Below are 14,333 nucleotides of genomic sequence, written 5' to 3'. Positions count from 1 at the left end.
CCCAGCTGCCATACCAGGTCCTTGTGCCCTTTCATGCCATCACCGTGAGTTCCCGCCTGGGACCCTTTTCTGAATTAATTTGGGGTGCAGCTCAGCGATTTACATGAGACAAGTTACGTTTGGGAAATAGATATGATTTGGGAGTTTCCACATTGAGGGGAGTGGCCCTGGCCTTGGAAGTGGGGGCAGCGGGTAGTGGTAAGGCGCTCGGGGGTCACACAGAGGAAAAAGGGAAGGAAGACGTCCATCCAGTGCAGCCCGAACGAGCATGAGGGCATCTCTGTAAGTGAATGTTCAGCCGCTGAGCATGGCTGCTGGGGAACCCGGCCAGCTCAGCGCATAACCCTCTCTAAGCGGGGCACAGGCTCCTGACTGACTGTCCCTGGGGTGGCCCAGTGGCCAGCTGGGCTCCTTTGACCCAGCCACTGAGAGCAGGTGCTGGCAAGGCAAACGAGTGACCAGGGACAGTGCTCTCTTGGGGGTGGGCAGGGCCTGACCTGTGTCTGCCCCCCATTGCCCCATGCTCTGGGGGGCCTTGGTGATGGGGTGTTTGCTGGGTTTTCTCTGTTGTGGGGTCGCTGTTGTGCGGTCTGTTGTCTCCTGACACAAGGGCCAGGAGCAAGGACCACCTGTCTCCTCTCGGCACCACTCCTGGCCAGAATGGTGCTGATCACGCCTGGGAGCCTGGAGACACTCGGCCCTTGTTTCCCAAACCCTGCTGGTCATTGGCCTGAACCCCAGGCCCCTCTGGCAGAGCTCAGTCTGCGACTCAGACAGGCTTCGTTTTTGTGTGTGGCAGCTCCTCTTTGCTCCACCAGCTTTCCTTTCTCTTTTATACGAAGGGATGTAAGTGCTATTGATTTTATTTAAAAAGTGTAATATTACAAGTTGTACATATATATTCTCTTCTTGTAGAAAATGAAAACATTCCCCAATCCCGAACGCCCTGCTCCTTCCCTGGAGGTAATCACTCTTGCGTGAGTGGCTTTCCACTTTCTTCTATGAATCTCATCTGTACCGGCACCCTTGTTCGGTCATACCTTCGTTCAACAAGCACCAATTTACTGTTTATTTTCTCTGTGTCAGGCACTGGTCTAGACTCAGGGGACATGTGAACGAACAAGACAGACCGAAATCCCGGCTCCCTTGTGGGGTGGAGATTCCAGTGGGGGAAGTGGGTGCTGTGGAGAAAGATCAAGCAGGGAGGGGGCTCAGGGGTCATGGGTGGGGGTTGCCAGTGGTCTGGCTGAGAAGACAATGTGTTCGCAGAAGCTCAGGAGCACGAAGGAGCAAATCACGTGGCCGCCTGGGGAAGGGCGCTCGAGGCACAGCCAAGTGGCCGGTGTGGCCGCAGGGGCCCCAGGGCAGAGCCGATCAGGTTGGCATGAGGCCGCATCGCAAAGGGCTCTGTGGCCTTTGCAGCGTTTTCAACTTTTACCCTGATTAGCATGGGGGTCCACTGGAGGCTTTGAGCAGCCAAGTGACCTGGACCATTCCCACTGGAAAAGCTTCACTCCCCTGCGGTGTGGAAGGCAGACTGATGCGGTGGGGTAGGGTGGGGAAGGGTGGAGGGCCCAGACCAGGAGGAGGCCCCCCCCCCCGGGGTGGCAGCAAGGTGGGGGGACAGCGGGGCGGTTTTGGGCTGAGCTCCTAGAAGGACTGATGTGCACCGACTCAGCAGGGCCGTCTGAGGTTGCCCCGGGGTCAGGGCATGTTGACTTGAGAATTTAAATTGTCTCCTGCCCCCGATATCGGCCTTCCCACCAGCTCTCGCCTGCCCCTCTCAGAAGCCAGCCTCCAACTCTGCAGACCCCCACCCCACAGCGCCCCTCCCGCACCCCAGCGAGGCTGCTCCCTGCAGACCAGCTGCCTCTTGCTTGGCTTTCTGAGCACATTGGTCCAGCGCCCCAGAGGCCTGAGTGCTGGTGGGAGAACTCAGTGAGGAACAGGATGTGAAACCAGAGGATCCAAAAAACAAATAGAAAAGTAGAAGGAGGGTGACATGCACATTCCCGTGGCTCCCAGTCCACGGCTTACCCTCCCTTCCATCCATCCCTCACTGCTCCCTGACCTCCTGTCACCAGATAGAACACATGTCTCGTGTTCTTGACTTCTTGCTGGCAGGGATGAGTGAAGACGCTGGCCTCTTTGCTGTGTTGGCCCCCCCACCCCTTTTCCCCCCTCTTTACCACCTTCTCTGGGAATCTGAGCAAGTCTGGCAAAGCATACATGGTGTGTGCGTTTGTGTGTGTGTGTGTGTGTGTGTGTGTGTGTGCACACCTCAGTGAAATGTGGCTGCTTCATTCATTGATGGGCACCGATGGCCTGTGGTGAAGACGTAAACCAACCCGCCAATCACTTGTTTCAACAGGAAGCAGAATTCGTAGATTTGGTTGTCGTTCTTCTCTCTTGAGATATTTCAGCCATCCCCGCCCTTCCCAGGCAGTGAGTTCTTGTCTGATCCCCACTCCCAACCATGGGGCTGAGTCTCCAGCTTTGGTCCTGATTTTTGCTTGGCTTTATTCTGCTTTGGGGTGCAGGGGCTATGGTCTTAACCCAGGGCTTTTTGGCTGTGCTGCCCATTAGGATCACCTGGGTTTTATATACCGGTGCCCTGGCACCCAGTGAGTCTCTGTGCATGTGGACTGGGCAGTTTTTCTCTTCTGTCTTTCACATATTTAGAATTCTGTTTAACGCTTCAATGTTTTACGCGTGAGCTAAAATATAAATGGAAAAAGAAAAGACTATGGAACTTATTGGCAACAGGAACTTATTGGCAACTAGTTGGCTCCACTATTTTTTTTCCCACCGTTTTTTTTTTTCACTGCAGAAAGCTTTGTTGTTTCAATTTGGTCCAGGGCATGGCCAAGGACTCCGGGGTGGTTAGAAGGCTGCCTGGTGGTTTCAGGGACAGGCTCAGGCAGAAGCCCAATGCCAGGGGGACACAGAGGGGCCCCTCAAAGGCCTCTAGGCTCCAAGGGCTCCTAGTCGTGCTTGAGGGTGAGCCTTTGGAAGAGATAATCACCCCGCCTGGCCTGGGGATTGGCCGGGCCGCAGAGGGTAGTCAGGTGGTTGCCATCTTCCTGAGGAGTTTCACCTCCTCATCCAGGAAGTGGTTCTCCGGGAAGTCACGGAGAGGGGCGTCCGTGCGGGCCGAGTCCAGGGCCTGCAGATGCAAGAGGGCCTGGTTCACGTTCTCCTTCATGACCGTGGCGGCTCCCATGGCATCCCGAGTTTTACCCACTCATCTTGGGACGGCTGCTGCAGGTCCTGGAAGAGGGCGTGGCCACCACGCTGGTTTCGCATCTTCAAGAGACGCTCAGCGCCCTTGCGCTTCTCCTTGGTCACGCGTGGAAGGATGTGGCTCACGCCCTCCAGAGACACATCGTGGCAGTCGAAATAGAAGCCCCGAGAGAGGTACGTGTAGGAGGCTCACAGATGCAGGTTGACCAGGCAGTTCACCGCGGCCTCCACCGCTGTGGAGTAATAATGAGGAACTTGGGGGACTCATGGTTGCCTAGCAATAAGGAGTTAAGCTCAGAAAATGGTGTTGGCTGGTCTCGGAGGCCGAGGATGGCTGAGTTAGTTCTGAAGGTTGAGACTGGAAAAGAGGTTGGAGGCTGGAAGAAGGGGCGTCCCTGGGTCTGTTCCGTCCAAACACTGTTGAAGCAAAAGGAAGATGTGGGGGATTGACGAGGGTACCTCCACTATTTTTCTTAAAATTGAGGTGAAATTGACATAATGCAGAATGACCGGTTTTAAAGTGTACAAAGGTCGGAAAATTAAGTTTGTGAACTTTCCACCATGTACATTTGTCGCGTGGGGTGTCAGGCGGGGTCTCTGGTCCCGCTCCCCACATAAGAACGCAGGACATGGTGACGCCAAAAAGGAACACCCACAGAGCCATAGGTAGGGGAGTCGTAACACTATATTCTCTCTGGCAGCTGGGTTGGAGACACAGGAAGCAGGAGCCACACTGTTTGCAACCCTCACTGCACCGCTTGCAGGCTCAGCCACCATCCTCTTGCTAGCCCCCATTTGCTGCTAGCGTAGCCACGGCAGTTATATTAGTGGCCAATGGCTCACTGGTTATAGCTGACAGCCAACTAGCCACAGCTGATGGCCATCCGATCACAGTTGATGGCCATTTACTACCTGAGCCAGCACTTTTCCACGTGTGGCTGAGAGCCTGGAAACTGCCCTCCTGGCTCTGTCTCCACAACATTCATTGTTTTTTAGTCCACTTACAAGGTTATGTGACCACCGCATTTATCTAGTTTGAAAACATTTTCATTGCCTCAAAAGGAAACCCTCCATTCAATACTCTCCATCCCTTTTCCCCAGTAGCTGGGAACCATGGACCTGCTTTCGGTCTCTGTGGATTGACCTTTTCTGGACACTCCATGTGAATGGGATCATACAATATGTAGCCTTTGGTGACTGGCTTCTTTCACTCAGCATCGTGTTTCTGAGGTTCATGCAGGTTGTAGTGAGTGTCAATATTTCATTCCTTTTTTATGGCTGAATAATATTCCTCCATGTGGATGGACCCGTCTGTTTATCCATTCATCTGTTGATGGACATTGTTTCCTCCTTTTGGCCATGGCTGCTGTGAACATTTGTGTACAAGTATTTGTTGGAACACTGTTTTCAATTCTTGTGGGTGTACCTGGGTCCTTTTTAAAAGGTCCATATGATTCTAATGGGCCACCCACTTGGGAACCATTGGGACCACCTTTGATGCCTGCCTTGGAGGATGGATGGGAATGGGTGAGTACAGAGTGGTGGGAGCTGGAATTCTGAGCCTGCCACAAGACTTTTAAAACTTCTAGTCAAATGGCTTCTAATCGGACACTCTGTGGCTTTAATCCAATGGTGACTTCTCTGGCCCAGGCATTCTCTATAAATAACCACTGTGTTTGGTTTTTCTGTTTAGCACTTGTCACCATCTGAATGAACCTCCCTTTGTCACCTACATGGCTAGTTGGCCGGTATATGATGTAGATTCCCTCACTCTAGCCTGGAACGTCATCTCCAGGAGAACAGGGACCGACTAGAACTACCTGTCCACCCCTGTGTTCCTAGCACCTACAGGGTTCTTGGTGCACGGTGCCAGGTACTATCTACTTTTCTGAACATGTCAGAGGTAGGGCTGCTGCTCGGTCTGCCTTTAGAATAACTCATTCATTCATCCTTCCACCCACCCACCCATTTAGTCATTTGACAAGTACTGTGTGGCTGGCAGTGCACTTCAGTGCTGGGGATAGAAGACAACACCCCTCCCATCCATGAGCTCTCAGTCGATTGGGGAGACAGACAGGCAGACGACCCAGTACTATGGAGGTCCAAATGGGCAGCAGGAGCCATTAGGGGTAGGTAGCTTCAGAAAGAGGCATGTTAGGATTAGTTTGATTGCAATGGACAGAAACCCAAGTCAAAGAGGCATAGCTAAAAGATAATTTTTTTTTTTTAATTTATGTAACTCGAATGTTTTGTACAGGCTTCAGGTATGGCTTGATCCAGGACTGATGTCATCAGGACTCAATCATTCTCTCTGTCTCAGTGCTGGTCTCTTCTTTGGTGGTTTCATTCTCAGGCAGGCTCTTCTGAAAGGTGACCACTAGTTCCGTGCCTCATCCTACCAGTTAGCAACTGCATTGCTAAAGTGAACATCTCTTTCCTGAGGGTTGCAGCAAAAATCCCAGTTCCAACTGTCACTGGCTAGGATTGGGTCATGTGACAATCCTTGGACCAGTCATCGTGATTCTGATTGGTCAGGTCTGGGTTATGTCCCTTCTCCTAGAGCCAGGGAGGGGGTGGAATCATTCCACCTGTAACACTTGGACAGAGAGTGGAGGGGAGTCCTACAAAGGAAAACAGGGGCATGGTTACCAGGGGGTGGGGCAGTGGTTGCTGGTCAGCCCAAAACCACGGGTGCCTGCTCTTAAGTCAGGCTTAAAAGAACTAAAAAGAGCTTATTGTGCTTAAAAGAGAATGGGTGGGATATTTCTCAGTTGCCCTTCACCCAGATCCATTCTGCACCCTTCATTGCCTGGGAAGCGGGCCCCCCAGGGCTGCATCATATGGGCCTGTTTGTCATTCAACTTCTGGTTAGATTTGGCCAATGGGAGCCCAGGCTGGAGATCCAAGAGACAGGAAGGAGAGATACTGGGGCATTTAGTCCCTGCTCCTCCTGCTTTGTCACTACATTCCCACCAGGGGCTTCATCTTCTGTTCCAGGAAGGATGTCTCTCCTCCCAGATGTGGCTGTCACTGGCTCTAGGACACTGTGCTTTCTCCTGGTCCCGTGATGCCCTTCATTGAAATCTCTCTTTTGGGTGAATTCTCTTTCTTGCCAGGGGCATAAAGGATGTGGAGGAGACATCTACCGCTGGGTTCGTTTCCCACTGCTGCTGCAAGTAGTTAGCACAAACGCCGAGGCTTAGAGAGGCACGAGTTAATTATCTTACAGTTTGGGAGGTGGGAAGTCCGAAATGGGTCTCTCTGGACTAATGTCAAGCTGTGGGCAGGCTGCATTCCTTCCGGAGCCCCAGCAGAGGTTCCCCTGCTCCCTTGCCTTTCCTGCTTCTAGTGGGTGCTTGCGTTCCGTGGCTTGTGGCTTTTCCTCCATCTTCAGTCAGCCACATAGCATGTTCTTTCTTCTCTGACCTCTGACCTCTTTGCCGAGCTCTGCTTCCAGCCTTATATCTTCTCTCTCTGATTCTGGCCCTCCTGCCTTCCTCTTATAAGGACGCTTGGGATCACACTGGGCCACCTGGTTAATCCAGGAGACAATCTCCATTGCAAGGCTCTACACTTACTCACATCTGAAAGTCCCTTTGTCATGTAAGGCTCTGGGATTAGGACACGATCATCTTCAGGGGGCCATTATTCTGCAGACCACAGCCACCTTCGTCCACTTTTTCTTAAGAACCTGTCTTTGACCTCTGACCCCTTTGACCTCTAACTGTTGGCTGTCCTGGAAGCCTGATGCCATCTGCCTGCTGAGTTAGTCAGCTTGAGCTGCCAAAACACAACACCACAGATGGCTGGTTTAAACAATAGATATTTATCTTCTCACGGTTCTGGAGGCCAGAGTCTGAGTGGAAGGTGCCAGCAGACGGCTACCTTCTTGCTGTTCCTCATATGGTGTGTGTATGGCGGGGAGGGTGGGGGGGGGGCGAAGGGGAGGGAGAGAGACAGAGAAACAAAGAACTCTCGTGTGTCTTATAAGGATACCAGTCCTGCCATATCAGCCCCCCATCCCTGGTCATTACAACCTCATTTACCTAAATTACCTCCATAAAGGCCCATCTCCAAATATAGCCACCGTCGGGGCTGGGGTTCAACATAGGAATGGGTGGGGCATAAATGTTCAGTTCTGGCACCTCCCCTCCCCTCAGCTTTTTTCTCTAACCTTCAGCCTTGAAGGTCCTCTTTGTGTTTTTGTCGAGAAAACAAGGGCTGAAGTTTCTTTCTGGTCTCTCATCAGCCTCGGAATTACTCGGAATTACTCTATTATCGCTGCCTGATTCTCTCTGCTCTGGGCGTGGGGGCAAATTGACAGGATGTTCAAAGATGTTCCAGAAAAGGTCATTGATAAACAGGCCTTTGATTAGTTTCTGAGGAAAGTTGTCAGTGATTCCTTCTCTGGGTTGGAATACGGGTGCAGCCTGACGCTGCGTGGAGGTCTGGACATCCTGGGGGCCTGGCTGGTTGCCCCCGTTGTGAGCTTGCGGGAGGCATCGCCCGCCTCTGTCATCCTAGCAGGCCCCGGCCCATGCTGTGGCCCCTGGCTGTGACTGCGGCTTTGCACAAGCTGGAGCCGTCGGCCTCTGAGCCCCTAAGCCACGCAGATGCCTTCCCCGTATGGTCTGGCCTGTAATTAAAAGACGCCTTGCCACTCTGCTTACAGAGCAGTTAAACTCATCGGGAAGAGGTTTTCATCTGCATTGTGTAATTAGTAACACATGAGGTTTGTATTAGCTCAATTAAAAGTTATGGTGATTAATACGATATCAAAGCAAACCATAAATCTCAATCCAGACACTTGGACGTCAGGCGCTGGAAGGCAGAGCGCCAGTCCCAGGCGGGCCCGTGAGAGTGGCTTCGATGCAGCCCGACCAGGAACCAGCTGGTGAATGGAGCCAGGCGGGGGGCCAGGCACCTGGGGTGGGGGGACGCTCCCTGACATCTCAGAACCTCAGTTTCCCCATCTTGAAATGGGGTACCAGCACTTAACCTCTCAGATCGTTCTGTGGTTCAGAGCCTGGACGCATTTTGCATAGAGACAATCTCTTCTCCCAGAGACGCTCCAACACTCAGTCAGTCAGTCTGAGTGATTAATTGATTAATTAATTAATCAATTAATTTTGATTAATTTTAATCAAAATTAAAACCGTCCACCCCTTTGAGGCAAACAATCACATGCTAAAATATTTATCACACCCCTCCATGTCCTTGTGTGCAAATATGAAGTTGTCCCGATACTGACAGCAGCCATGGTTTGTGATCGGAGAGATCTGGGAAGAGCTGACACTGGTTAAACAAATTATGATCTATGCAAGCAACGAAATTCTTCGTAGCTCTTAGAAAAACGCGGCAGGTCCATGGATACGACGTGGAAGTGACACTAGGACGCACTGTCCGTGGTTGAAGCAGCTGGAGAACGGAGAGGAGAGTGCTGCCCCGTGTGTGGACAAAGGAAGGGCACGTGTGGAGATGGGGGCAAGTGCTTGGGGTAACTCTTTAAGGATTCCGGTGAAACTGTCAACATTGGTGACCTGGGCAGGGAAATGGTTGGCCCAGGTACAGGATGGGAGACAAACTAATTCTTACTGTGTACTCCTTGGTAACTTTTCGGTTGTATGCCATGTGCATTTATTATTTACTTAAATAATTTAATTAAAAGTATTTTAAAAGAAAAATGAGAAAGGCAACCGCCCAGGCCACCTTCTCCCCAAAAGTAAGAAAAAGGGGCTTGCGTAGTCCAGTACATTGCACAGATTCTCTCATTTGGTCCTCGAGATAGGGAGCTTTCAGAGTGATTTTTCTTTGCTGTGGCATCGTAACATTTTTTATCGGGCTTCTAAATTTTTAGCACAGAAATGAAATCTGAAAAATCTCAAACACCCACACCATGGCATTCGAGGGTGGGAGAGGAGAAACCCTCTTTTCCCATCAGCCCCTCTGGCTGGGCTGCCCAGGTCCCCACAGTGAAGCTAGATGGCCCCATATGCTCCCTGATTGTTGAGAGAGAAATACTTAGGCTGGGTAGGAGAGAAGGGAAGCATATAATTCTTGCTGAAGCTTCTTGTTTATTTTTATTTTTTTTGTTAGAATTACTCAGCCATTCCACGCCTAGGTTTATACCCCAAGGTACTGAAAACGGGGACTCATATCATGAATGGTTATAGCAGCACTATTCACAATAGCCAAAGGTGGAAACAGCCCAAGTGTGTACTGGCAGATGAATGAATGAATACACAAAATGTGGTCCATCCATACAGTGGAACGTTTTTCAGCCATAAATAGAAATGAAGCACTGACGCTACAATGTGGATGGACCTTGAAAACATGATACTAAGTGAAAGAGGCCAGACACAAAAGGCCACCTAATGTGGTACGATGTCATTGATATGAAATGTCCAGAACAGGCAGATCATAGAGACAGAATGTAGACTGGTGGTGGCCAGGAGCTGGGGAGGGGACCGGGAAAATTGGGGAGTGATTGCTTCATGGGTCTCCTCTTGGGGTGATGAAAATGATTTGGAACTAGATAGAAGTGGCGATTACACAACACTATGAATTTACTAAATGCCTCTGAATCGTTCACTCTAAAATGGTTAATTTCATGTTATGTGACTTTTATCTCAACTGAAAAAAAATTAGAGCCATTTGTAGTGAGAGATCCTGACCTTCTAGATTATTTGTTCATCGCACAAGAGATCAATATCTGGAATGTTGTGATAAATTGGACTTAAAAAAAATGTAGCTTGAGTGGTGAGTTTTCCAGCAACGTCTCAGGGACTCATGGCAGAGATGGAGAAATGCATATTAGAGTTTGGACAAATCTTCCAGGCAATATAGACAGCTCCTTACAGTTTCCAATCTCTGTCATCCTGTACAGAGGTGCTTGTTTCTTGTGGATCCTACCCGAGTTTATGTACGTCCACACAACTACTAAGGTACATTTTTACTTTCTCTATTTTTCTTATAGGAAAAGTTCATACTTTATGAATTACTCTGTGGCATGCTTGGCAATATATCCTGGTGAATGGAGGTGTGTATCATTAAGGTTTGGGAAGGGGCTTCCTTCCTTCCTCAAACTACCTCTTGTCTGGACCGAGGCCATTCTTGCCCTAACCCACATCCATGTGAGAACCCAGGGTGACCCAGCCTCACTGCCTGGAGATCGGTGAAGGAGTCTGTGGGATTTTGTTTGGCTGCAAATCAAGCCAACAAGGTGATGCTGTTTTGTGGAGGGCCAGCCACCACTTAAACAAGTGGAGATTACAATCCCTGTGTGTTCAGTATTGAATTGATCTGGGCATCCTGCCAGCCTCGAGAAAGCCAAATGGTGACGCAGGACCTTCTCGCTGGGCATCTCTGAAAGGTCCGGGATGACAAAGCTGACCGGGCTTGTGCTTTCTGACAAGCTCAATGGTGGGGGCCTCCATTGTCCTTCTTCTGGCCTTGACGTTTTTGTGGTCAGGCCGGCAATCGGCAGGTCCTGGAGGCTGCAGGACCCTCCGCACTGGTCTCCCTGACTCCATGCGTGTCCTCCTGTGTCTGTTTTTCAAATCAGAGCCAGAGTGAGCCTTTGAAGAGGTTCATGTCGCTCCTGTGCTCCAAGCCGCTCCATGGCTCCTGGCTCACTCAGGGTAAACATCCAAAGTCCTGAGCGTGGCTCATTGGCTCTTCACCAGCCACTGGCCTTCTTACCGACTCGGAAAGGCCAAGCATCCCTACCCCAGGGCCTTTGCATGTGCTGTCCTGCCGTCTGGAATACTCTTCCCTGATGTGCATGGCTCACTTCCTCAGTGTAACAGGATCCCAGTCATATATCATCATATCGGAGTATTTTTTGACCACCCCACTGCCACAGCACCCAACACTCTCTTTCTCCCTTTTGCTTTGTTTTCACTCATACATAGATAGATAGCCACCTGACATAGCCTATAATTATCGGTTTATCTGTGTTTCGCACGAGTACGTCAGCTCTACGAGAGCAGTGACCTCCGTTGTTTACTTCATGGATGTATGTTCAGGACCTAGACCAGTGCCTGGAGTATAGTAGGCACTCATTAAATACTAGCTGCATGACTATTTAATGAGCACTTACACTGTCCAAAGAGATTCAAAGAGAATAAGACACGCCCCTTCTTTTGCGACAACCCAAAATGTCTGCAGACATTGACAAACGTCCCGTGGGGGGCAAAACTGTCCCCATTTGAGAAGCATTGCCCAAGGTCATGTCTACCCCCACCTATCCCATTATATTAATGTCTTTGAAGGTTTGGGCAGGAACTGTAGATTCAATAAACTATGATGAACTCTAAATTCAGTGCAGATCATAAAGTGAAATTGCAAGTCTTGCAAGGAATGTAGGATTTCAGGAAGTCAATGAAAGTGATATTGGTGAATGGCGGGAACCACAGCAAAACCATTGACCAATGAGGAACTCCCCGAGTTAGAGAGAGCAATTAGCACTGGAAGAAAAGGAAATCGACCGAGCTGCTAATTTAATGGATGCTTCAAATGAAAATGATTTGAATATCAAAGGATTAAGAGATGACCTTGGGGAAATTGATGAGGCCCTGAAATATTCTGGCAAAAATGCCCATCCTTATGATCATGCTACAGAAGTCAGTTGAGAAGGGAAGTGCGTCGCGTGAGCTCTTAACGATTTTGTCGGATGAATTAGATGATTACGCTCAATATTTTGTTCATGCTTTAATCTAAGGACTGGCCTATAGTGGCAGTTCTAATTGACATTTTGTAAAACATAAGAAAGCGGTCTTATTTGCAAAGTTTTTTATTTCATTTTTCAAGCTAAAGTCCTAGTCATGCCTCTTTTTTTCTTTTTTTCTTTTTTTTTGCTGGTAAAATTCACATAATATGAAATTCACCATTTCAGCCATTTTCGTGTACAATTCAGTGGCATTTAGTATGTTTCTCATGTTGTGCAACCGTCACCACTGTGTAGTTTCGGATCACTTTCATCACTTCAGAATAAAAGCACACCATGAACGGTTACTTCTCCCCTCCTCCCCTCCAGCCCCTGGCCACCAGTAATCTTCTTTCCAGCTCTACAGCTTTGCCTATTCAGGACATTTCCTAGAGATGGAATCATGACAGTGGTCTTCTGGGTCTCTCTCCTCTCACTTGGTGCAAAGTCTTTGAGGTTCTTCGAAGATGTCACGTGTGTCAGTACTTCATTTCTTTTTTATGGCTGAATAATATTCTATTGTATGGCTATACCACATTTTATTTAGTCATGCAGCCGTGGATAGATAGTGGGGTTGTTGCTACTGTTTGGCTGTTGTGCTTAATGCTGATCTGATCATTGCTGGACAAGGGTTTGTTTGAACACCTGTTTTCATTTCTTTTGGGTCTATACTGAGGAGTGGAATTGCTGGGTCACATGCTAACTCTATGTTAATTATGTTTTATGTTAATTCTAGATTATAATATTGTAAGTCTATGGTAATTATAAGTTGTGCTCTTTTTTAATTGTGGAATTTTGGTCTTTGTGTTGTGGGTCCATTCTAGGTGGACTTTCCAAGGAACCAGCTCCTTTCGTTTTTTTCTTTTTACTTTTTTTTTTAAATTAAAGTTTATTGGGGTGACAAGTGTTAATAAAGTTACATAGATTTCAGGTGTACAATTCTGTATTACATCATCTATAAATCCCATTGTGTGTTCACCACCCAGAGTCAGTTCTCCTTCCATCACCATATATTTGATCCCCTTTACCCTCATCTACTACCTCCCTCCCCACTTACCCTCTGGTAACCACTAAACTATTGTGGAACCAGCTCTTTTCTGACATTAAACACCTCTGGGTGACAGTTGCCTGGGAGATGCGCCTTTCCCCAACCACAGAGTCAAGTTGAATCATCAGCCCGCTGTGTTTAGGTTGGTGATTGCCTTTTCAGCGCAGGACCCCCCCCCCCCATGCTTCCTGAGGGACTGGAGAACACCCAAGCAAACTCCCTTCCTCGCCTGTATTGGGGCAGAACTGTGGAGCACACCTCCTCTCACAGATGGTTCTACGGGGAGGGCCAGGACAGAAACCAACTGAATAGCTGATGTGATTTCTTTTAGAAAGTCTCCCACATCTTTCCTGGCTTTTTCTGGCCACTTAAAAAAATTATTATTTTTTTTCTTGAATTGAAAGCAGGAACAAGGTATAAATATGCCAACAGTATAAAAGAGGCATTTGCTAAAATGTAGGTTCTTCCTCCCATCCCTGATCCTTAGGTCAACCTCCAGTGCTTTCTGGCTATGCTATCCCTTTTTTATATTTTGGATTCCTATCATGTTTCTGGAAGAGTTTATTCTATTAGGGAGGGCTACAACAAACACCCCCCCATATCTCCACAGCTTAGTCCAACAGAAGTTTATTTCTTTCCCATTAAACAGTTCAATCAGGGTGTGAAACAGGCCTTCCACATGGTGATTCAGGGACCCAGGATTCTCCCATCTTGTGGCTCATTGACCTCCCAGGGCCTACAATCCTCTGCCAAGTCTGCACTAGGGAAGAGAGAACATATGAGGATAATGTGAGAGTTTTTATAGGCTAGGCCTGGAATTAGTGCACTTCCTTTCTACTTGTATTCTGTTGGCTGGAATTCAATCACATGGCTACTCTGAGCTGCAAGGGAGGCTGGGAAGTGTAGTCCAGCTGTGGGCCCAGCACAAATGGCAGATGGATTGGGAAATAGCTAGCTCATCTATAGTAAAATGCACATCTTTTTCAGGGAATGCCTACAAATATTGGGCTCCCTTGGTTTTAAACTAAACTCTAGGTTAGTGTGGCCAAATCCCCATCCGAGAGGAGAAAATAGACAAAGTCTAGATTTCCAGTACAATATTTCTGCTCCAGCTTGCTATCAGTACAAAAATCCCATTTTACCCTGTCATGCACATTTGGGTATTTCCATCTATAAAAAATGCACCATTGCATGTCTTTGTGTGCAAGTTTGAATCTACCTGTTTGGTTTTCATTTTGATGTAGCAGGAACAACTCCCCTTCCATTTAGTAGCTTGTTCCCAGTTAAGGGTATCAAGTGCCCATTACAGAGTCCCATAGAGTGCGTCAGACCAAA

General features: G+C 48.6%; 1 protein-coding gene across 3 annotated transcripts in view; it reads left to right on the top strand.

The window, feature by feature from the left end:
- Nucleotides 1-14,333, top strand: part of LOC308492551 (transmembrane protein 132B) — a 262,945-nt gene that overhangs the window by 18,421 nt on the left and 230,191 nt on the right. The window lies entirely within an intron of this gene.

This window comes from Rhinolophus hipposideros (assembly GCF_964194185.1).
Source record: "Rhinolophus hipposideros genome assembly, chromosome: 24".
Classification (NCBI taxonomy): domain Eukaryota; kingdom Metazoa; phylum Chordata; class Mammalia; order Chiroptera; family Rhinolophidae; genus Rhinolophus; species Rhinolophus hipposideros.
The sequence above is the reverse complement of the archived record's forward strand: the minus strand, read 5'-3'. Positions and strand labels throughout refer to the sequence as shown.